Source organism: Scyliorhinus torazame, chromosome 8, assembly GCF_047496885.1.
Source record: "Scyliorhinus torazame isolate Kashiwa2021f chromosome 8, sScyTor2.1, whole genome shotgun sequence".
In the NCBI taxonomy this organism is placed as follows: Eukaryota; Metazoa; Chordata; class Chondrichthyes; order Carcharhiniformes; family Scyliorhinidae; genus Scyliorhinus; species Scyliorhinus torazame.
This window is the reverse complement of record NC_092714.1, coordinates 51259331-51283489: the sequence shown is the minus strand read 5'-3', so window position 1 is coordinate 51283489 and position 24159 is coordinate 51259331.

Genomic DNA, 24159 nt, shown 5'->3' with positions numbered 1-24159 from the left:
CACCAACCTATCTAGCTGATAACTGAGAGTTACAGCAAATAACAGAGTTACTGACAAAGGACTACCACCAGAGATAAAACAACTTCAGCAACCTGATACCAGCCTCACCATTCAATTGAAGGTAGCTAGCCACCTGAAAAATATAATGCACGGATCAGGTTATCCAGGGCCTAACGCGGTCTGGATTATCTGGGTATCAAGACCTAGTTAAAACCCTGAGAGTGAATGGGAGTGAACGGTGTTTATTGTTTTAGATATTTTTTAAAAACTTACAATGAAAAGAGAGTGAATCTTATTTCATGTCCCTGTGAGAGAGTGGTGTCAGGATGATGGGAAATTGTGACTGAGTGACATGTATCTATAACGTCACCAGCTAATCAAAAACATATTGAACTCTTTAAACCGTTTATATAAAAAATTACAAGAAAAGACACAGGCCAAAGATGGCTACCACCAGTTACCTGATGTTTGGGATTATAAATTGGCCACTTGTCTGGAAATGTTCTATATGGATTGCACTGCAGACCTGTCCTGATATGTTGCATGGAATTTCACGCCTGAGGGGGTATCAAGGTCCTATTTAAAAATTGATTCCTGAAAGGAAGGCTTTAAAGTGCTGGATTTTAATCAACACTCATCCTGTCAAGACAATGGGAACTGCTAATCAACCTGATGTGCCCAACAGACACTCAAAACCCCTTGTGGAGGATAAAATAACCTGATCTCCAGGGTCACTCCGCTCATGACCTCGCGATAACCTCGGTTTAAAATTGGACAAAGAGGGACTTCCGGGTGCGGTGATGACCAGCTAAGTTGCACGTTTCGGCACCTCCCGTTTCAACGGACTTTTGGGCTCTTATCGGGAGCCCCAGCGGAAAATTTCAAAGGCTAAACCCAGTGTGAGGCGATATAGGAAGGAGTCCCCCCGGGTGTGGATGGAAAGAAGTGATAGTAGTGGCCAGATTGTGGAGGATCCTCTGGAGCAGTGGCAGAGAAGGGAAGGGAGAAGCAAGATGGCGGCTGAGGGAGCCCAGTTGGTATGGGACCTGGAACAGCAGGAGTTCCTCCGGCGATGTGTGGAGGAGCTCAAGAAGGAGGTGCTGGCGCCGATTGAGGGGCTGAAGGAGTCGCAAAAGACCCAAGAGATGGAGCTCCGTGGAGTGAAGGCAAAGGCTGCCGAAAATGAAGACGAGATACAGGGCTTGGTGGTGAAGACGGAGATGCACGAGGCGCTACACGAGGTGTATGGAGAGATTGGAAGCCCTGGAAAATAGCTCGAGGAGGAAGAACTTAAGGATTTTGGGTCTTCCCGAAGGGGCAGAGGGAGCGGACGTTGGGGCGTACGTGAGCGTGATGCTCCATACCTTAATGGGAGCTGAGGCCCCGACGGGCCCCTTGGAAGTGGAGGGAGCGTACCGGGTCCTCGTGAGAAGACCAAAGGCAGGGGAGCAATAGTGGTGCGATTCCACCGCTACAAGGACAGGGAGATGGTCCTGAGATGGGCTAAGACGACACGGAGCAGCAGATGGGAGAACACGGTGATCCGCGTCTACCAAGATTGGAGTGCGGAGGTGGCGAGAAGGAGGGCGAGTTCCAATCGGGCCAAGGTGGTGCTCCACAGGAAGAAAGTGAAATTCAGAATGTTGCAGCCGGCAAGACTGTGGGTTACACACCAGGGCAAACACCACTACTTTGAGACGGCAGAGGAGGCGTGGACATTCATTCAGGAGGAGAAGTTGGACTAGATTTGGGAAAGGATGTTTGGAATGAAGTAGCGAGGTGGTGGCAAGAAATTGTAAATCAGATGGGAGAATTTTTTCCCCTCGAAGGGGGGGGACACGAAGAAATGTGGGCGCCGGTGGGGAAGGGGATGGGGAAGGAGAGAAGGAGCTGCGCCATTAGGGGCAGGGCCGAGAGGGAAGCGCGGGCTCTGTTCCCGCGCTATGGAAACTGTGGCGGGAAAAGGGGGCGTAGGAACAAGGGGGCCTCACATGCAGGGAGGCTAAGGATAAACGGGGGAAGCCGAGGTCAGCCAGAGTTTGCTGACTCCGGGAAGCAATATGGGGGGTGCAATCAAGCTAGAGTGGGATCTAGCGGGGGGATTAACTGGGTTGCAGCTGCTGCTAAGGAGAAGGGGGAGCTGTTACGGGATGGGATGGTCGGGACGGGATTGTGCCGTCTGGGGGACAAGCGGTTGCGTGGGAACCGGGTGAGGAGCTGGTTTAAAAAAGGGGATGGCTAGTCGACGAGGGGGGGGGGGGGGGGGTAAAGAGCCCCCCAACCCGGTTGATCACGTGGAACGTGAGAGGGTTGAATGGGCCAATTAAGAGGGCAAGGGTATTTGCGCACCTAAAGAAGCTAAAGGCGGATGTGGTTATGTTTCAGGAGACGCACCAGAAACTGGCGGATCAGATCAGATTAAGAAAAGGATGGGTGGGACATGTATTCCACTCGGGCTTGGATGCGAAAAATAGAGGGGTGGCAATACTGGTGGGGAAACGGGTATCGTTTGAGGCGAAGACCATAGTGGCGGACAGTGCGGGTGAGTGGTAGATTGCAAGGTGAAGCGGTGGTGCTGGTGAACGTATATGCCCCGAACTGGGATGATGCAAACTTTATGAAGCGTATGTGATGGTGAGTGGTAGATTGCAAGGTGAAGCGGTGGTGCTGGTGAACGTATATGCCCCGAACTGGGATGATGCAAACTTTATGAAGCGTATATTGGGGCGCATCCCGGACCTGGAGATGGGAAAGTTGGTAATGGGGGGGGGGGCTTCAACACGGTGCTGGACCCAGGGCTTGACCGGTCCAGATCTAGGACCGGGAGGAGGCCGGCAGTGGCCAAGGTGCTTAAGGGCTTTATGGAGCAGATGGGAGGAGTGGATCCCTGGAGACTTACTAGACCAAGGAGTAAAGAGTTTTCCTTCTTCTCCCACGTCCATAGAGTGTACTCCCGGATAGATTTCTTTGTCCTGGGAAGGGCGCTGATCCCGAAGGTGGCAGGAGCGGAGTACTCGGCTATAGCCATTTCAGATCATGCCCCACATTGGGTAGATCTGGAACTAGGTGAGGAAAAGGAGCAACGCCCACTTTGGAGATTGGACATGGGACTGTTGGCGGATGAGGGGGTATGTGGTAAGGGTGAGGGGATGTATTGAAAGATACCTAGAGGTCAATGATGACTGAAAGGTCCAGGTGGGAGTAGTCTGGGAGGCGCTGAAAGCAGTGGTGAGAGGGGAGCTGATCTCCATCAGGGCCCATAAGGGGAAACAAGAGGGTAAAGAAAGGGAGAGACTGATCGGGGAGATTTTGAGTGTGGATAGGCAATATGCGGAGGCTCCGGACGAAGGGCTATACAGGGAAAGACGGAGACTACACACGGACTTTTACTTGTTGACCACGGGTAAGGCGGAGACGCAGTGGAGGAAGGCACAGGGAGTACAGTATGAATACGGAGAGAAGGCGAGCCGACTGCTGGCCCAACAACTTAGGAAGAGGGGGGCGGCGAGAGAGATCGGAGGAGTTAGAGACGAGGAGGGAAGGATGGAACAGAGAGCGGAGAGGGTGAACGGGGTATTTAAGGTATTCTACGAGAGGCTATATAAGGCCCAACCCCCGGAAGGGAAAGAGGTAATGATGCACTTCCTAGACCAGTTGGAGTTCCCGAAGGTTGAGGAGCAGGAGAGGACAGGACTGGGAGCGCAGATTGAGGTAGAGGAGGTGGTAAAAGGAATCGGGAGCATGCAGGCAGGGAAGGCCCCGGGACCAGATGGGTTCCCGGTAGAATTTTATAAGAAATATGCGGACCTGCTGGCCCCACTCCTGACGAGAACCTTCAATGAGGCTAAGGAAAGGGGGACACTACCCCCGACGATGTCGGAGGCGACGATATCGCTGATCCTGAAAAGAGACAAAGACCCGCTGCAGTGCGGGTCATACAGGCCTATCTCCCTCCTGAACGTAGATGCCAAGTTATTGGCCAAAGTGATGGCGACAAGGATCGAGGACTGTGTCCCTGGGGTGGTGCATGGTGACCAAACAGGATTTGTTAAAGGGAGGCAATTGAATACCAATATACGGAGGTTTTTGGGGGTGATGATGATGCCCCCACCGGAGGGGGAGGCGGAGATAGTGGTGGCTATGGATGCAGAGAAGGCATTTGATAGAGTGGAGTGGGACTACCTGTGGGAGGTACTGAAGAGATTTGGATTTGGAGAGGGGTTCATTCGATGGGTTTGGCTCCTATACGGGGACCCGGTGGCAAGCGTGATTACGAACAGGCAACGATCCGACTACATCCGACTATATAGGGGCACAAGACAGGGGTGCCCCCTGTCCCCGTTACTGTTTGCGTTGGCAATTGAGCCATTGGCCATAGCGCTGAGGGGCTCTAGGAAGTGGAGAGGGGTACTTAGAGGAGGAGAAGAACCTCGGGTGTCATTATACGCGGATGATCTGCTGTTATATGTCGCGGACCCAGTGGAGGGGATGCCTGAGATAATGCAGACACTCAGGGAGTTTGGAGAGTTTTCGGGATACAAACTGAATATGGGGAAGAGTGAACTGTTTGTGATGCACCCCGGGGAACAGGGCAGGGGAATAGACAAGCTGCCGCTGAGGAGGGTAACGAGAGATTTCCGGTATTTAGGGATCCAGGTGGCCAGGGACTGGGGAACCTTGCATAAGCTTAACTTGACACGACTGGTAGTGCAGATGGAGGAGGACTTTAAGAGGTGGGATATGGTGCCCCTGTCATTGGCGGGCAGGGTGCAGGCGGTTAAAATGGTGGTCCTCCCGAGGTTTCTTTTTGTGTTTCAGTGCCTCCCCATACTGATTACAAAGACCTTTTTTAAGAAGGTGGACAGGAGCATCATGAGCTTTGTGTGGGCCGGAAAGACCCCAAGGGTAAAGAGGGGGTTCCTGCAGCGCAGTAGAGATAGAGGGGGTTTGGCACTGCCGAGTCTGAGTGATTATTATTGGGCTGCTAACGTGTCTATGATATGTAAGTGGATGAGGGAAGAAGAAGGAGCGGCGTGGAAAAGGCTGGAGATGGCGTCCTGTAGGGGAACTAGCTTAAAAACACTGGCAACAGCGCCGCTGCCGTTCTCCCCGAAAAGGTACACCACAAACCCAGTGGTGGTGGCGACTCTGAAGATTTGGGGGCAGTGGAGACGACATAGGGGAGTGACGGGGGCCTCAGTGTGGTCCCCGATAAGGAACAACCACAGGTTCGTCCCGGGAAGGATAGATGGGGGATTTCAATCTTGGCATCGAGCAGGAATTGCGAAACTGAAGGACTTGTTCTTGGACGGGACATTCGCGAGTCTGGGAGCACTAACAGAAAAATAGGGGTTGCCACCTGGGAATGAATTTCGTTATATGCAAGTGAGGGCATTTGTGAGGCAACAGATGAGGGAATTTCCGCAGCTCCCGGCGCAAGGGATCCAGGACAGAGTGATTTCGGGGGCATGGGTGGGTGACGGTAAGGTGTCCGATATATACAGGGAAATGAGAGACGAGGGGGAGATGATGATAGAGGAACTGAAAGGAAAATGGGAGGAGGAGCTGGGGGAAGAGATTGAGGAGGGGCTGTCGGCAGATGCCCTAAGTAGGGTAAATTCCTCATCCTCATGTGCCTGGCTCAGCCTGATCCAATTCAAGGTACTACACAGGGCGCATATGACGGGAGCAAGATTGAGCAGGTTTTATGGGGTGGAGGATAGGTGCGGGAGGTGCGCGGGAAGCCCTGCGAACCACACCCACATGTTTTGGTCATGTCCGGTATTGCACGGGTTCTGGGTGGGTGTGACAAAAGTGATTTCAAAGGTGGTGGGGGTCCGGGTCGAACCAAGCTGGGGGTTGGCTATATTCGGGGTTGCAGATGAGCCGGGAGTGCAGGAGGCGAGAGAGGCCGATGTTTTGGCCTTTGCGTCCCTAGTAGCCCGGCGAAGGATTCTACTTATGTGGAAAGAAGCTAAACCCCCGGGCGTGGAGGCCTGGATAAACGACATGGCAGGGTTTATAAAATTGGAGCGGATAAAGTACGCACTAAGAGGTTCGGCTCAGGGGTTCACCAGGCGGTGGCAACCGTTCCTCGACTATCTCGCAGAGCGATAAGGGTAAAGAGGAAAGACAACAGCAGCAACCCAGGGGGGAGGGGGGAGGGGGGGGGGTGCATTCGGGTCTTTGGGTTTTTTTTGTGTGTTGTCACATATTTGTTGTTCATATTTATCTTCTCAATGTTACTATTTCTTTTTGTTTTTTATTTGTGTTGGCACTTGCCGTTAGTTAATATATTATTTTTAAAACGATCAATGTATATACTGTTACAAAGTTGTAAAAATGGGAAATTCTTGGTTGATCGAAAAACTTTAATAAAATATATATATTTTTAAAAAATTGGACAAAGAGCTAAATGCCAGAGGTGAGGTGAGAGTGACGATCTTTGACATCAAGGCAGCATTTGACTGAATTTGACATCAAGGAGCCCTAGCTAAACTGGAGTCAGTGAGAATCAGGGGTAAACTCTCCACTGGTTGGAGTCATACCTGGCACAAAGGAAAATGGTTGTGGTTGTTGGAGGTCAATAATCTCAATTCCAGAACATAAGTGCAGGAGTTTCTCAGGGTAGTGCGCTAGGCCCAATCATCTTCAGCTGCTTCATCAATGACCTTCCTTCAGTGGGGATGTTCGCTGATGACTGCACAATGTTCAGCTCCATTTGCAACTCCTCAGATAATGAAGCAGTCCATGTCCAAATGCAGCAAGACCTGGACAATATCCAGGCTTGGGCTGACAAGTGGCAAGTAACATACACGCCACACAAGTGCCAGGCAATGAGCATCTCCAGCAGCGAGGATCTAACCATCGCTCCTTGACATTCAATGGCATTACCATCGCTGAATCCCCCACTGTCAACATCCTGAGGATTACCATTGACCAGAAACTGGACTGGATTAGCCATATTAATACTGTGGCTACCAGAGCAGATCAAAGGCTAGGAATCCTGTGGCGAATAACTCACCTTCTGACCCCCCAAAGCCTGGCCACTATCTACAAGGTACAATCAGAGATTGATGGAATACACTCTCCTTGCCTGGATGAGTGCAGCTCCAACAACACTCAAGAAGCTTGACATCAAATCTGTTGGAATTCTTTGAAGAGGTAACCAGTACAGTCGACAAGGGGGACCCAGTCGATGTGGTATATTTGGACTTTCAGAAGGCGTTTGACAAAGTCCCACATAAGAGATTATTGTGCAAAATTAAAGCACATGGGATTGGGGGAAATGTATTGAGGTGGATAGAAAACTGGTTGGCAGAGAGGAAACAAATAGTAGGGATTAATGGGTCCTTTTCAAATTGTCAGGCAGTAACCAGTGGGATACCACAGGGATCGTGCTGGGACCCCAGCTATTCACAATATATATTAATGATTTGGATGAGGGAACAAAATGGTGTTTGTGCAGTGTGTCCAGGAAGCTTTTCTAACACAGTATGTAGATTGTCCGACCAGAGGAGGGGTAGGAGGGGCAATATTGGATTTAATACTTGGTAATGAACCAGGGCAAGTGATAGATTTGTTAGTGGGGGAGCATTTTGGAGATAGTGACCACAATTCTGTGACTTTCACTTTAGTAATGGAGAGGGATAGGTGCGTGCAACAGGGCAAGGTTTACAATTGGGGGAAGGGTAAATACGATGTTGTCAGACAAGAATTGAAGTGCATAAGTTGGGAACATAGGCTGTCAGGGAAGGACACAAGTGAAATGTGGAACTTGTTCAAGGAACAGGTACTACGTGTCCTTGATATGTATGTCCCTGTCAGGCAGGGAAGAGATGGTCGAGTGAGGGAACCATGGTTGACAAGAGAGGTTGAATGTCTTGTTAAGAGGAAAAAGGAGACTTATGTAAGGCTGAGGAAACAAGGTTCAGACAGGGCATTGGAGGGATACAAGATAGCCAGGAGGGAACTGAAGAAAGGGATTAGGAGAGCTAAGAGAGGGCATGAACAATCTTTGGCGATTAGGATCAAGGAAAACCCCAAGGCCTTTTACACATATGTGAGAAATATGAGAATGACTAGAGCGAGGGTAGGTCCGATCAAGGACAGTAGCGGGAGATTGTGTATTGAGTCTGAAGAGATAGGAGAGGTCTTGAACGAGTACTTTTCTTCTGTATTTACAAATGAGAGGGGCGATATTGTTGGAGAGGACAGTGTGAAACAGACTGGTAAGCTCGAGGAAATACTTGTTAGGAAGGAAGATATGTTGGGCATTTTGAAAAACTTGAGGATAGACAAGTCCCCAGGGCCTGACGGGATATATCCAAGGATTCTATGGGAAGCAAGAGACGAAATTGCAGAGCCGTTGGCAATGATCTTTTCGTCCTCACTGTCAACAGGGGTGGTACCAGGGGATTGGAGAGTGGCGAATGTCGTGCCGCTGTTCAAAAAAGGGACGAGGGATAACCCTGGGAATTACAGGCCAGTTAGTCTTACTTCGGTGGTAGGCAAAGTAATGGAAAGGGTACTGAAGGATAGGATTTCTGAGCATCTGGAAAGACACTGCTTGATTAGGGATAGTCAGCACGGATTTGTGAGCGGTAGGTCTTGCCTTACAAATCTTATTGAATTCTTTGAGGAGGTGACCAAGCATGTGGATGAAGGTAAAGCAGTGGATGTAGTGTACATGGATTTTAGTAAGGCATTTGATAAGGTTCCCCATGGTAGGCTTCTGCAGAAAGTAAGGAGGCATGGGATAGTGGGAAATTTGGCCAGTTGGATAACGAACTGGCTAACCGATAGAAGTCAGAGAGTGGTGGTGGATGGCAAATATTCAGCCTGGATCCCAGTTACCAGTGGCGTACCGCAGGGATCAGTTCTGGGTCCTCTGCTGTTTGTGATTTTCATTAATGACTTGGATGAGGGAGTTGAAGGGTGGGTCAGTAAATTTGCAGACGATACGAAGATTGGTGGAGTTGTGGATAGTAAGGAGGGCTGTTGTCGGCTGCAAAGAGACATAGATAGGATGCAGAGCTGGGCTGAGAAGAGGCAGATGGAGTTTAACCCTGAAAAGTGTGAGGTTGTCCATTTTGGAAGGACAAATATGAATGCGGAATACAGGGTTAACGGTAGAGTTCTTGGCAATGTGGAGGTGCAGAGAGATCTTGGGGTCTATGTTCATACATCTTTGAAAGTTGCCACTCAAGTGGATAGAGCTGTGAAGAAGGCCTATCGTGTGCTCGCGTTCATTAACAGAGGGATTGAATTTAAGAGCCGTGAGGTGATGATGCAGCTGTACAAAACTTTGGTAAGGCCACATTTGGAGTACTGTGTACAGTTCTGGTCACCTCATTTTAGGAAGGATGTGGAAGCTTTGGAAAAGGTGCAAAGAAGATTTACCAGGATGTTACCTGGAATGAAGAGTAGGTCTTACGAGGAAAGGTTGAGGGTGCTAGGCCTTTTCTCATTAGAACGGAGAAGGATGAGGGGCGACTTGATAGAGGTTTATAAGATGATCAGGGGAATAGATAGAGTAGACAGTCAGAGACTTTTTCCCCGGGTGGAACAAACCATTACAAGGGTACATAAATTTAAGGTGAAAGGTGGAAGATATAGGAGGGATATCAGAGGTAGGTTCTTTACCCAGAGAGTAGTGGGGGCATGAAATGCACTGCCTGTGGAAGTAGTTGAGTCGGAAACATTAGGGACCTTCAAGCAGCTATTGGATAGGTACATGGATTACGGTAAAATGATATAGTGTAGATTTATTTGTTCTTAAGGGCAGCACGGTAGCATTGTGGATAGCACAATTGTTTTGCAGCTCCAGGGTCCCAGGTTCGATTCCGGCTTAGGTCACTGTCTGTGCGGAGTCTGCACGTCTTCCCCGTGTCTGCGTGGGTTTCCTCCGGGTGCTCCGGTTTCCTCCCACAGTCCAAAGATGTGCAGGGTAGGTGGAATGGCCATGATAAATTGCCCTTAGTGTCCAAAATTGCCCTTGGTGTTGGGTGGAGGTGTTGAGTTTGGGTGGGGTGCTCTTTCCAAGAGCTGGTGCAGACTCAGGGGGCCGAATGGCCTCCTTCTGCACTGTAAATTCATTGATAATCTATGATTAATCTAGGACAAAGGTTCGGCACAACATCGTGGGCCGAAGGGCCTGTTCTGTGCTGTATTTTCTATGTTCTATGTTCTATGTAACATCTCAAAGTTTGCAGATGATACCAAATTAGGTGGGAGGGTGAATTGTGACGAGGATGCAGGGATCCTACAGCAAGATCTGGTTGGGCGAGTGGGCAAACCAATGGCAGATGCAGTATAATTTGGATAACTGTGAGGTTATTCATTTTGGAAGCAAAAACAGGAAGGCAGATTACTACCTGAATGGTTGTAAATTGGGAGAGGGGAGTGTGCATGGGAACCTAGGTGTCCTTGTGCACCATTCGTTGAATGTAAGCATGCAGGTGCAGCAGGCGGTAAAGAAGGCTAATGGTATGTTGGCCTTCATTGCGAGAGGTTTCGAGTATAGCAGCAGGGATGTGTTGCTGCAATTATACAGGGCCTTGGTGAGGCCACACCTGGAGTATTGTGTGCAGTTTTGGTCTCCTTCTCTGAGGAAGGATGTTCTTGCTCTTGAGGGAGTGCAGCGCAGGTTTACCAGACTGATTCCAGGGATGGCAGGAATGTCATATGAGGAGAGATTGACTAGGTTGGGATTGTTCTCGCTGGAGTTCAGAAGAATGAGGGGGTATCTCATAGAGACTTATAAAATTCTAACAGAACTAGACAGGGAGATGCAGGGAAGATGTTACCAATGATGGGTGTGTCCAGAACCAGGGGCGAAATTCTCCGGAAACGGCGCGATGTCCGCCGACTGGCGCCCAAAACGGCGCAAATCAGACGGGCATCGCGCCACCCCAAAGGTGTGGAATGCTCCGCATCTTTGGGGGCCGAGCCCCAACCTTAAAGGGCTAGGTCGGCGCCGGATGAATTTCCACCCCGCCAGCTGGCGGAAAAGGTCTTTGGTGCCCCGCCAGCTGGCGCGGAAATGACATCTCCGGGCGGCGCATGCGCGGGAGCGTCAGCGGCCGCTGACGGCATTCCCGCACATGCGCAGTGGAGGGAGTCTCTTCCGCCTCCGCCATGGTGGAGACCGTGGCGGAGGCGGAAGGGAAAGTGCCCCCACGGCACAGGCCCGCCCGCGGATCGATGGTCCCCGATCGCGGGCCAGGCCACCATGGGGGCACCCCCCGGGGCCAGATCGCCCCGCGCCCCCCCCCAGGACCCCGGAGCCCGCCCGCGCCGCCTTGTCCCGCCGGTAAGGTAGGTGGTTTAATTTACGCCGGCGGGACAGGCATTTTAGCGGTGGGACTTCGGCCCATCCGGGCAGGAGAATCGCGCGGGGAGGCCCGCCAACCGGCGCGGCGCGATTCCCGCCCCCGCCGAATCTCCGTTGCCGGAGACTTCTGCAACCGGCGGGGGTGGGATTCACGCCAGCCCCCGGCGATTCTCCGACCCGGTGGGGGGGTCGGAGAATCTCACCCCAGGAGTCACAGTCTGAGGATTCAGGGTAAACCATTTCGGACAGAGATAAGGAGACACTTCTTCACACAGAGTGGTGAACCTGTGGAATTCATTACCACAGGAAGTAGTTGATGCTAAAACTTTGAATATATTCAAGAGGCGGCTGGATAAAGCACTTGGGGAGAATGGGATCAAAGGCTATGGGGAGAAACCAAGATTAGGCTATTGAGTTGGATGATCAGCCATGATCGTGATGAATGGCGGAGCAGGCTCGAAGGGCCAAAAGGCCTCCTCCTGCTCCTATCTTCTATCTATCTATGTATGTATCATCCAGGACAAAGCAGCATGCTTGATTGCTACACCTTCCACAAACCTTCAGTCCCTCCAACGCTGGCGCACAGCAGCAGCTGTGTGTGCCATCGACAAGATGCACTGCAGTAACTCATCAAGGTTCCTTAGGCAACACCTTCCAAACTCACAACTGCTACCATTTAGAAGTACAAGAGCATCAGATACCTGGGAACCCCACCACTTGGAAGTTCCCCTGTAAGTCACTCACCAACCTGACTTGGAAATTTGTCGCTGTTCCTTCGCTGTGGCTGGGTCAAAATCCTGGAAGTCACGTATCCAAATTTGCTGATGATACAAAGACACGCAGCATTGTAAGCAGTGTAGATGGTCGCATAAATTTGCAAATAACTGTTGAAAGGCAAAATTATGGCAAACAGATTTCAATATAGGTAAATGTGTGGTCATCCACATTGAACCCAAAAAGAATAGAGCAGAGTACTTTCGAAATAATGAATAGCTAAAAACAAAGGTGGTCCAAAGAGACATGGGAGCCCAAATACATAAACCATTAAAATACTATGCAAAGGTACTGACATTGATCAGAAAGACTACTGTCAAGAAGAATTACATGCAAGGGCATAGAAGTCATACTTCAGCTATTCAAAGACATGGTTAGACTACGGACTGGAATAGTGTGAGCAGTTCTGGACATCAGGAAAGGTTTAGGAAAACCTGTTTGGGTGTTGTGAGTGTCATGATTGAATAGCTAGCAGTGTGTGTGAGCTGTGAGGCTTGCACCAGAGTTATGTGCGCGAGTCTGAGGTGAAGAACATAATATAGGAATGAGTCCTGATTGATAAAGAATACTGCACGGTCGTCATTGCTGAGGGTGGTAGCGGCTTAGTTGGGTGACCTGGCATTTGGCATATGGCATTTGAAACAACATTCACTGAGCTTGGCCACTCCTGTGAATCTGCAGCACAGCACAAACGTCCTTGAGGCTGGATTCCTGGGATTGACCTCTGCGGCTAACTGTTTCCATCGCCTTTTCATCATGTGCCTGGATGTCCAAATGTTCCCATTCCCCTCACCCACAGATTTAACTCTCTTTTCCCTCATCGATCTTTCAGCTTTCTTTCAATGTTCCACGATGAAATCCGAAGCTGGCTCACTTCTCATTGTCCATCTCCACAGATCTTCCCGAGTCCTCTGTCTCTCAGAACCTTTAGCCTTTGTTTCAGATTCTACTACATCCTTGGCCTTCAGTGTGTTTCCTCTGCACTCTTTCTAACCTGAGGTTTTAATTTGCTTTAACTGAGGTAAAAACCCATTGATAATTAGGGAGGTGGAGTTTGCCCCACTCTCAGCAACAAACGCAACACTGTTTTCTACTCTAACCTGATCTGGAAACTACTCTCTCTGCAATACAATAAATAGCCACATACAGGGTGGCATAGTGGTTAGCACTGCTGCCTCACAGCTCCAGGGCCCTGGGTTCAATTCCGGCCTCGGGTGATGTCTGTTTGGAGTTTTCACTTCCTCCCCGTGTCTGTGTGGGTTTCCTCCGGGTGCTCCGGTTTCCTCCCACAGTCCAAAGATGTGCAGGATAGCAGGATTGGCCATGATAAATTGCCCCTCAGTGGGGTTACAGGGATAGGATGGAGGTATGGGCTTGAGCCGGGTGCTCTTTCCAAGGGCCGGTGCAGACTCGATGGGCCGAATGGCCTCCGTCTGAACTGTAAATTCTATGATTCTACAGCAGTTCCTTCAAATAAACTAGCTTCATCACCTTTGCTCCAGTTATAACATAACATTTAAACACAACAAAAACAGACATCTCATGCTGTTACAGACCCAATACATTTTCCATACTTGAATATTTCAAACTTAAATTAATATATGTTTTTAAATCCACATTAATTTAAGGCAATTACACAAACTCAAGAGTTCGGAATACGTTATTTAGCTTTTGAATCACAAGATACCCAACATCTTGTTGGAACAGATATAAGACAGTATTTATGTCTTTTCAGATGGACGCACATATGAAAGAAATATATTTATTTAATTCCTTATAATGACTCACCGGGCCGGGTGTATATTATGTGCCAGGTAATGTTCTATTATTATCTCCAAGGCATTCACAAATGCCATGTCGGTAGCTGTCATCTTTGTCATCACTAAATCATGCTGGTACGAGTACAGACTGACATCTTGCGAATGGTCCTGGACATTGGCGTCCAGATGCCTGCCCAGCAATTATCAAATAGATCTCCTGATACTCAGTAGTCTCCATATATAGACTTGTGTTGGAATATTAATAATAGTAAAAAGAATCTTTATTGTCACAAGTAGGTTTATATTAACACTGCAATGAAGTTACTGTGTGTGGTAGTATGTATTAGGGGTCATGTGGGACTGGAAGCCCTAATGTCATTGGCTGACAGATCCCGGGTCCTGGTTGGCCGTTGACCTCTAGCTCCGCCCTGAAGGCGGAGTATAAGAAGCCGGAGTCCTCCCCCGCAGGCCATTCTACTATCGAGCTGCGGGGGAACAGACACGCTTAATAAAGCCTCATCGACTTCACTCTATTCGTCTCACGGAGTCTTTGTGCGCTACAATTTATTAAGCGTGCCTAAAAAGGACTATGGAGCTCAGGATCATCCCGGAATGCCTGAGGATCAGCCCCCACGCAGTGAACGCGGCAGCAGCCTTCAAGCACTGGCAGACTTGTTTCGAGGCCTACCTCAGAACGGCCACCGGCCGGGTCACAGAAGACCAAAAACTACAGGTCATGCACTCGAGGTTAAGCACGGAGATTTTCTCCCTCATCGAAGACGCGGAGGATTTCCAGACGGCGTTCGCAGCACTGAAAAGTCTCTATGTCCGCCCAGTTAATCAAATCTACGCTCGCTACCAGCTCACGACGAGACGGCAAAGTCCCGGAGAATCGATGGACGAATTCTACGCTGAGCTGCTGATTTTGGGACGAGCCTGCAGCTGCCCTTCGGTGAACGCAAATGAACACACGGACATGTTAATGCGCGATGCTTTTGTGGCAGGTATAAATTCCTCCCAAATCCGCCAAAGACTTCTAGAAAAAGAGTCGCTAGGACTCTCAGAGGCACGGGCCCTAGCAGCCTCCCGAGACGTGGCCGCGCGTAATACCCGCGCCTACGGCCCCGACCGCGCGGCAGCCCATTGGTCTCCGTACGTACCCGTCGCGACAAATCCACCCCCCCCCCCGGACACCCCACAGGCTTGCGCGGTCCAAATGCCAAGTCGCACCGGGGGCGCCCGCTGCTATTTCTGCGGCCAGGCGAAACACCCCCGGCAGTGCTGCCCGGCCCGCGCAGCAATCTGCAAGAGCTGCGGGAAAAAGGGCCATTTTGCGGTTGTGTGCCGGTCCCGCGAGGTCGCCGCTGTCCCGGGAGAACAGGGAGCCCTGCACGCCGCATACGCTCCCCAACCCCCCCCAGCGCCCCATGTACGACCCGCAGGCGCAGCAATTCTGGGTTCCGACCACCGCGGTCCCGGGAGAACAGGAAGCCCTGCACACCGCTTACGCTCCCCAACACCCCCCCCCCCCCCGTCCCCACATATGACCCGCCGGCGCTACCAATTTGGGTCCCGACCACCGCTGTCCCCAGAGATGAGGGAGCCCCACGCGGTCCTAACGCTCCCCAACCCCCCCAGCGCCCCATGTGCAACCCTGCAGACGCCGCCATTTTGGGTCCCGACCACCACGAGGGGAGGAAGGGCGCCGCCATCTTGGACCACCCCAGACCTGTACGACGCGTGGGGGTGGCCATTTTGTCCACCCCGCCGCCATCTTGTGACCCACCAGCCATGTGCGATGTATGGGGGCAGCCATTTTGTTCATCCCCGACGCCATCTTGGACGGCAACAACGGACCCCAGTGTCGACGGCTCCACGGGGTTCGAGGAAGATGCTCCACTACTACAACCACGTCTCGCGCAATGGGATAATATGCCCCGACCCCGAACGTATGCGCGCCCTCATGGAATTTCCCCTCCCGCACTGCTCAAAAGCCCTGAAACGCTGCCTGGGTTTTTTTTCATACTACGCCCAGTGGGTCCCCCAGTACGCAGACAAGGCCCGCCCCCTAATACAGACCACGACCTTCCCTCTGTCGACAGAGGCTTGCCAGGCCTTCAGCCGCATCAAAGCGGATATCGTAAAGGCCACGATGCGCGCCATCGACGAGTCCCTCCTCTTCCAGGTCGAGAGCGACGCTTCCAACGTAGCTCTAGCGGCCACCCTTAACCAAGCGGGCAGACCCGTGGCCTTTTTCTCCCGAACCCTCCACGCTTCAGAAATCCGCCACTCCTCAGTGGAAAAGGAAGCCCAAGCCATAGTGGAAGCTGTGCGACATTGGAGGCATTACCTGGCCGGCAGGAGATTCACTCTCCTCACCGACCAACGGTCGGTAGCCTTCATGTTCGATAATGCACTGCGGGGCAAAATCAAAAACGACAAGATCTTAAGGTGGAGGATCGAGCTCTCCACCTTCAACTACGAGATCTTGTATCGTCCCTGAAAGCTGAACGAGCCGTCCGATGCCCTATCCCGCGGCACATGTGCCAACGCACAAATTAACCGCCTCCAAACCCTCCACGAGGACCTCTGCCACCCGGGGGTCACTCGGTTTTTCCACTTTATCAAGTCCCGCAACCTCCCATACTCTTTAGAGGAGGTCCGTACAGTCACAAGGGACTGCCACATCTGCGCGGAATGCAAACCGCATTTTTTCAGGCCGGAGGTTGCGCGCCTGATTAAGGCTTCCCGCCCCTTTGAACGCCTTAGTCTGGATTTCAAAGGGCCCCTCCCCTCCACCGACCGCAACACATACTTCCTTAATGTGGTGGACGAATACTCCCGCTTTCCATTCGCCATTCCCTACTCTGACATGACCGCGGCCACAGTCATTAAAGCCCTGAACACCATCTTCACACTGTTCGGTTGCCCCGCATACGTCCACAGCGACAGGGGGTCCTCTTTCATGAGTGACGAGCTGCGCCAGTTCCTGCTCAGCAAGGGCATAGCCTCAAGCAGGACGACCAGCTACAACCCCCGGGGGAACGGGCAAGTAGAGAGGGAGAACGGCACGGTCTGGAAGACCGTCCTACTGGCCCTACGGTCCAGGGACCTCCCAGTTTCACGGTGGCAGGAGGTCCTCCCGGACGCTCTCCACTCCATCCGGTCGCTATTATGTACGAGCACTAATCAAACGCCTCATGAGCGTCTCCTTGTCTTCCCTAGGAGGTCCTCCTCTGGAACATCGCTGCCGACCTGGCTGGCGGCCCCAGGACCCATCTTGCTCCGAAAGCATGTGCGGGCACACAAGGCGGGCCCGTTGGTCGAAAGGGTTCACCTCCTCCACGCGAACCCGCAGTACGCTTACGTGGAGTACCCCGACGGCCGACAGGACACGGTCTCCCTGCGGGATCTGGCGCCCGCCGGCAACACACACACCCCCCCGACACCATTCACCCAACCCCCCCCCCCTTACTGCCACCGCCGCACCCCGCGACCGCCCCCTTCCCAGGAGGATCAGTTCCCCTCCCCTCAGGCCCGACCAAGAATAAAGCCCAAGCTGAAACCGTAAGGCTCCCGGAGACGACAACACCGGTGCAAGCACCACCACCACCACCGGGGCCGAGGCAATCGACACGGACGACCAGACCGCCCGACCGACTCGTGGCGTCGATCTAAATCAATATATGGACTTTTCACAAGAACATTTTGCTTTTCTCCCGATACCTTCTGTAAATAGTTGAAACAGGACAAAATTGTACATACTGTATTGCCATATGAATGTTTTCCTCCCAGGACCAGCCCTGTAAACCCTTACCACCATGCGAAGCATCACCCCGCCGGGTTCATTTTTGACAAGGGGTGAATGTGGTAGTATGTATTAGGGGTCATGTGGGACTGGAAGCCCTAATGTCATTGGCTGACAGATCCCGGGTCCTGGTTGGCCGTTGACCTCTAGCTCCGCCCTGAAGGCGGAGTATAAGAAGCCGGAGTCCTCCCCCGCAGGCCATTCTACTAACGAGCTGCGGGGGAACAGACACACTTAATAAAGCCTCATCGACTTCACTCTATTCGTCTCACGGAGTCTTTGTGCGCTACACTGTGAAAAGCCCCTAGTTGCCACATTCCACATGTTCGGGTACACTGAGGGAGAATTCAAAATGTCCAAATTACTAACAGCACATCTTTCAGGACTTGTGGGAGGAAACTGGAGCACCCGGAGGAAACCCACACAGACACGGGGAAAACGTGCAGACTCCGCACAGACAGTGACCCAAGCCGGGAATCGAATCTGGGACCCTGGCTTTGTGAAGAGCGGCACTAACCGTGTCTTTTCCTCCTTTCATTTCATTGAATAGAATCCCTACAGTGCAGAAGGGGCCCATTCGGCCCATCCAGTCTGCACCGACCCTTGGGACGAGCACCCTACTGAGGCCCATGCCCCCACCCCATCACTGTAACCCCACCTCACCTTTTGGACAGCAAGTGGCAATTTAGCATGGCCAATCCACCTAACCTGCATATCTTTGGACTGTGGGAGGAAACCAGAGCACCCGGAGGAATCTAATGCAGACATGCGGAGAAAGTGCAAACTCCACACAGACTCAAGGCCAGAATTGGACCCTGGTCCCTGGCAGGCAGCAGTACTAACCACTGTGTCACCATGCCGCCCCTAGTTTGTTTGAAATATACAGAATTCCCAGGCTGGAACGCGGGTTGGATTGGGGTGGTAGGCCATGGAGATGACCACACCAAGGTGAGGCAATATTAGAATTCCCAAGATCAATGTTTTAACGCATAAAACAAAACATATAGCCGTATATAAAATGTTGAGCAGTAATTTTGCTGATGCTAATCGATGAAGGTGTGAAGTTTGTGTGAGGAACACACCAGTTCAGGCAGAAAAGATACAAGGGACAAAAAGAGTTACTTGGTGTCCTGTGATTGGGAGGGTGATAGGAGCCAGAGACTGGAACCTGGGAGTGTGGCTGAAAAGACTGAGATGCCCAGCAGTAAAGCTGCAGAACACAAGTACAACAGCACTTTTAAAAATAAATTTAGAGTACCCAATTCATTTTTTCCAATTAAGGGGCAATTTAGAGTGGCCAATCCACCTAGCCTGCACATCTTTGGGTTGTTGGGGCGAAACCCACGCAAACACGGGGAGAATATACAAACTCCACACGGACTGTGACCCAGAGTCGGGATCGAACCTGGGACCTCAGCGCCGTGAGACAGCAATGTTAACCACTGCGCCACCGTGCTGCCCTGACTACAGCATTTTTACTTGACTACATTGTCATGATATTCAGATAAACATCATGGTGCAAACACACTGATGGACAGATCAACGGACCAATCAATACACACGCAACATCACAGCCAATCACAAGCAAGAGCAGATACACTATAAAACGGGGAACACGACCCTTCCGACTCGTCCAGCAGGAGACAACTCAGGGCACAGAGCTCACAGCAAGCCACTCAGACATTCACCATGTGCTGAGTGCCTCCCCAAGATAGTGTTAGGGCTGGGTCCACAGGTTAGAGGGTAACGAACGAACCACAGTAACCAGTTTACAAATGTTAATATTGTTAGTAATAAAACTGAGTTGTACCTTCCGCAACCGTGTTGGTTCGTCTGTGTAGCAGAGCACCCAACACGACATAGTACCAGGATTGGAACCCAGTAACTGTGAGACCTACCTACGCATCCTCAGGAATCCGCCATCCTGAGCCATGGACACCATCAGCCCGCCACAGCCGCTCCAAATCGCTGGAAACCTCGGCGTTAACTGGAAGTTGTTTAAACAGCACTTCCAGTTCTTCCTAGAAGCCACAGAAAGCGAGAATGCTTCGGACACCAGGAAAATCGCCCTCCTCCTCTCCACGGCAGGGCAACACGCCATCCACATCTACAACTCCCTGGTGTTCGCGGAAGGTGAGGACAAGACGAAGTACAAGACGGTCCTTCTCAAACTCGAGCAACACTTCAACGTCAAGGTAAATGAGAGTTTCGAGAGGGACCTCTTCCAGCAGCGCCTGCAGGGTAAGGATGAGCCTTTTCAATCTTTCCTTACACACCTCCGTATCCTTGCGCAGTCCTACGGTTACGAGGCCACCTCCGATTCCATGATTCGGGACCAGATACTTTTTGGGGTCACCGCGGGCGCCCTACGCCAGCAGCTCCTCAAGATAAAAAGCCTCACCCTAGCCACCGCCATCGAAGCCCGCGTCCTCCATGAAAACGCGACCAGCCGCTACTCCCAATTCCAAGCGGCCGAATCGGCAGGACAGGGGTCCTACGAGGCCGAGCGGGTCCAGTCCATCGAGTTCCTCCCGGCCCGCGGCCCAGACGAGGGCGGCCATTTCGCGCGCTTTTCACGGCCTCCCGCGCTTGTACGCGCCAAAAGAGACGTTGACGCAGAGGGACGTGACGCGCAGGCGCGCTCTACGCAGGACCGAACTGTGCATGCGCGATGGCGCAACGAACGCCATGACATCACGACGTGCGGCAACTGTGGATCCGCACATTTAAAGCGGCAATGTCCAGCAAAGAACCGACAATGCCTCCGCTGTGGCAAGATGGGCCACTACGCTGCCTACTGCCGAGCAGCGCAACCTGCCAACGCTCCCCAATTCCGCCAGCCTCACAGGGACGTGCGGACAATTCAGCCTCCATACTCCGAGTCATACCCGGACGATATACAGACCGGTGATAGAGACGACCGGGAAGCCTTCCACATTGCAGTCATCGACAGGAACCGGATATCTCCAAGCAGGACATACCAGCTGATGCCAGTGAACAGTGTCAATCCGGGTGATGAATGGTGTGCCACCCTAACGGTCAACCCGATTTCGTCGCCCACCTACTAGGCTGGACTTATGAGCCTGTTTGAACATTGGACTCACTAAAAGTTTTATGCCACTATGTTAATAAGTTTCTCTTTTGTCGTTACAGGAGTTTGTTTTAATGCTTGATGTTTACACTTGTTTTGTTGATGGTACAACCTCGTTGCTATGTTGCACCTGACACATTCCTATGTATATAGTTTAGCCTCATGTACATGTTGTAGATATTGCACACACACACATTCAGCTGCACTCACTACACATCTATATTTATTACCACATAGTAACATATTCTTGTAAAAAAGGGGGGATGTCATGATATTCAGATAAACATCATGGTGTAAACACACATACACACTGATGGACAGATCAACGGACCAATCAATACACACACAACATCACAGCCAATCACAAGCAAGAGCAGACACACTATAAAACAGGGAACACGACACTTCCGGCTCATTCCAGCAGGAGACAGCTCAGAGCACAGAGCTCACAGCAAGCCACTCAGACATTCACCATGTGCTGAGTGCCTCTCCAAGATAGTGTTAGGGCTGGGTCCACAGGTTAGAGGGTAATGAACGAACCACAGCAACCAGTTTACAAATGTTAATATTGTTAGTAATAAAACTGAGTTGTACCTTCCGCAACCGTGTTGGTTCGTCTGTGTAGCAGAGCACCCAACATACATAAGGTGGGATGTCAGTTAATTTTACAACCAAAATTCCTTTTTGCCCCCAAATTGTTTGCAAGTGCTTCCTGATGTTTCATTGAGAAACAGCGCCACCCAATGGGCTCCCGAGTCATTTCGATCTGGAAATGAATCAGGTTCGAGAGAATGGACATTTTAGCCAATAGGCCTTGGGCTGAAGTGGGGAGGAAATAAAATACAATAACCAGGTCCAATTGCAATTCAGTAATGCCCCTCACTAGAAATCTTATGTGCACTGGGTTAAATAAAATAGAAAATGCAGGAATGCTCAGCAGGTCTGGCAGTATCTGTGGAGTGGGAAACAGTAGGCGGGATTCTCTGGAAAGGTTTCGAAGGGTGGTAGCGAGCGGGAATAGCCGTGAGCTTCCCGGCGCTCGGCCCAGCGAGGCCGGCAACGTTATTCAACATTAATTGATCCACTTAATGAGGCCCCACGGGCTCCTTGTCATAAATGAAACTCGCCAGCTGGTTCGCCGGCACTGTGCTCACCAGCCCCCCGCTAACAAGGTCGAGCAACACTGATACTGCACTCGCTCAGCTGACCCCAGCCAGCTCACAACAATGACAGCCGGAGACCGGCCCCAAGATTCGGGGATGCAGATCTTCGAGGAGCGTGCCCTGGAGGTGACTGGGTTGGCCGAAGGCAGAGTGGTCAGCAACGCGGAGGCTAGCGGAAGCAGCAGAGGTGAGGAACCGTCGGGCCCCAGCCAAAGGACCTGTCAAACGTGAGCTGTTATTGCCTTACAGACTGACCCACCCCTCCCACTGATCACATGTTCATTCTCCCGCATGTCCTCCAGCCGACGGCACTGGCCCAACCGGTGGCCACCTCTCCAGCCTCCCATGAGAACACCTCAAAGGAGAGCTCCGAGGATATCACCAAAATAGTCGCGGCACAGCTGTCACCCCCGCCACCCACAGCGCAGATACACGCACCTCGGTGAGAAATGTTAGTGATCAGGCTTCTGGGCACAATCTGGTGAGCCCCACACTGCTGCTGATGCACATCAGGTGGAGGCAGGAACCCCCAGGCGAGACAGCAGTCGGAGATCTGCTGGATCCCAGGACCCAGCTGGGTCCCGGCCTGATGCCGAGACTGTGGAAGAGGTCACCCTGGAGCTGATGGAGACGTTAGGGTGCGGCCAAGACATTCAGAGGGAGATCTCAGCGACACTCCAGTGGGTTCATAGCCGATTGAAGGAGTCCCAGAGGCTACTGGCGCAGGAGATATTGCCGCCAATGCGTGACACCGAGGCCAACATTGCGAGTGTGGCGACCACAATGGAGATCATGGTGCACAATGTCGGCACCATTAGTGAAGGTGTCCAAGGTGTCGCACAGTTGGTGACGGCCATGGCTGAGGGTCTCAGCAGTATGTGTGCCTCACTGGGGGATGTGACCAAGTACCAGGCTGACCTTGTGTGAGATTCTGTGGGCTATGTCGCGCTCTCAGATGGGAATGGCCGAGGCGCTGCGGAGCTTGTCCCAGTCACAGGTGGACATTGCCGAGGCGCTGCAGAGCATGGCCCGGTCACTGAGGAGCACTGTTGAGGGCGTCGGCACAATGGTGCAGTCCATGGGGAGCAGCCAGGGCTGGCAGAACCAGATGATGCAGGGTCAGCCGGGGCTCGAACCAGCTGCCCCATTATCCCAAGGTTCCTATGGGTACCAAGCGGGAGAAGGGGGTGCCGGCTACCAACCTGGACCCATCCCATGGAGTGGCGAAGGTGGCCACCAGCCCCCCTGAGTTCCACCCCTCTGATGCGGCTGCATCTCAGTCAGCACACTGGACAGGTCGGCACAGGTGCATGTGCCATCAACAAGTGATCCGGGGTCCTCCGGCCTCAGAACCCCTAGAGGAGGGCCGCCAGGGACATCGAAGGCCATAGGACGTAGTGAGCAGCTGGCTGACTCCGCCTCTGATGTGCATCCTGGGGACACAGCTATATATAGCGGTAGAGCTAGGAAAGCAAAGCACATCGAGGATCACCGAGGGCACCAGGGGAGGGGGGGGGGACAGGGTGGGGTGGGGAGTAGGTAGAGCTTGGAGGGGGTGAAATGGTAATGGGGGTGTGGGTGTGCCCGGCAACATCGGGAGAGTGGGGAATTGTTACACACAATAAACACCCTTGAGCACAACCAGTATGACGCCTCTGTCACTTTCTTCAGCAATGCGGGCAGACCTCCAAACCCTTGGCCCATCCCTCCAGGCATCTCCCCCTTCTCCCTGGGCACACCTCATGCAGGTGATGAGTGTGGGCGAGCATTCAGCAGACAGAGGTCAGACTATGGCATAGATTGAGAAGCATTGGCGCTCGGCTCTCTGTGGGTTATCAGCCCCCAGCCCTTGACAGCGACCGTGCCGACACAGTCACAGCACCCGGGAGTGATGTGGCACAGACCCTGGGAAGTGGGAAATGGGAGTATGGGAGTGGGAGGGTGGTGACGGACCAGGCCATGTCCCAAGTGAATGGGGCAAGTATATTGGGCCTCCCTGGCACTCCGAGCTTGCCGGTCCCTCACCGCTGTCGCCTGTCCTGCAGCCTCCAGCTGGTCCTCCAGTTCATGAGACCAAATAAACATAGGAGCAGAATTAGGCCACTCGGCCCATCGAGTCTGCTCCGCAATTCAATCATGGCTGATATGTTTCTCATCCCCATTCTCCTGCCTTCTCCCCATAACCCCTGATCTCCTTATTACTCAAGAACCTATCTATCTCTCCCTTG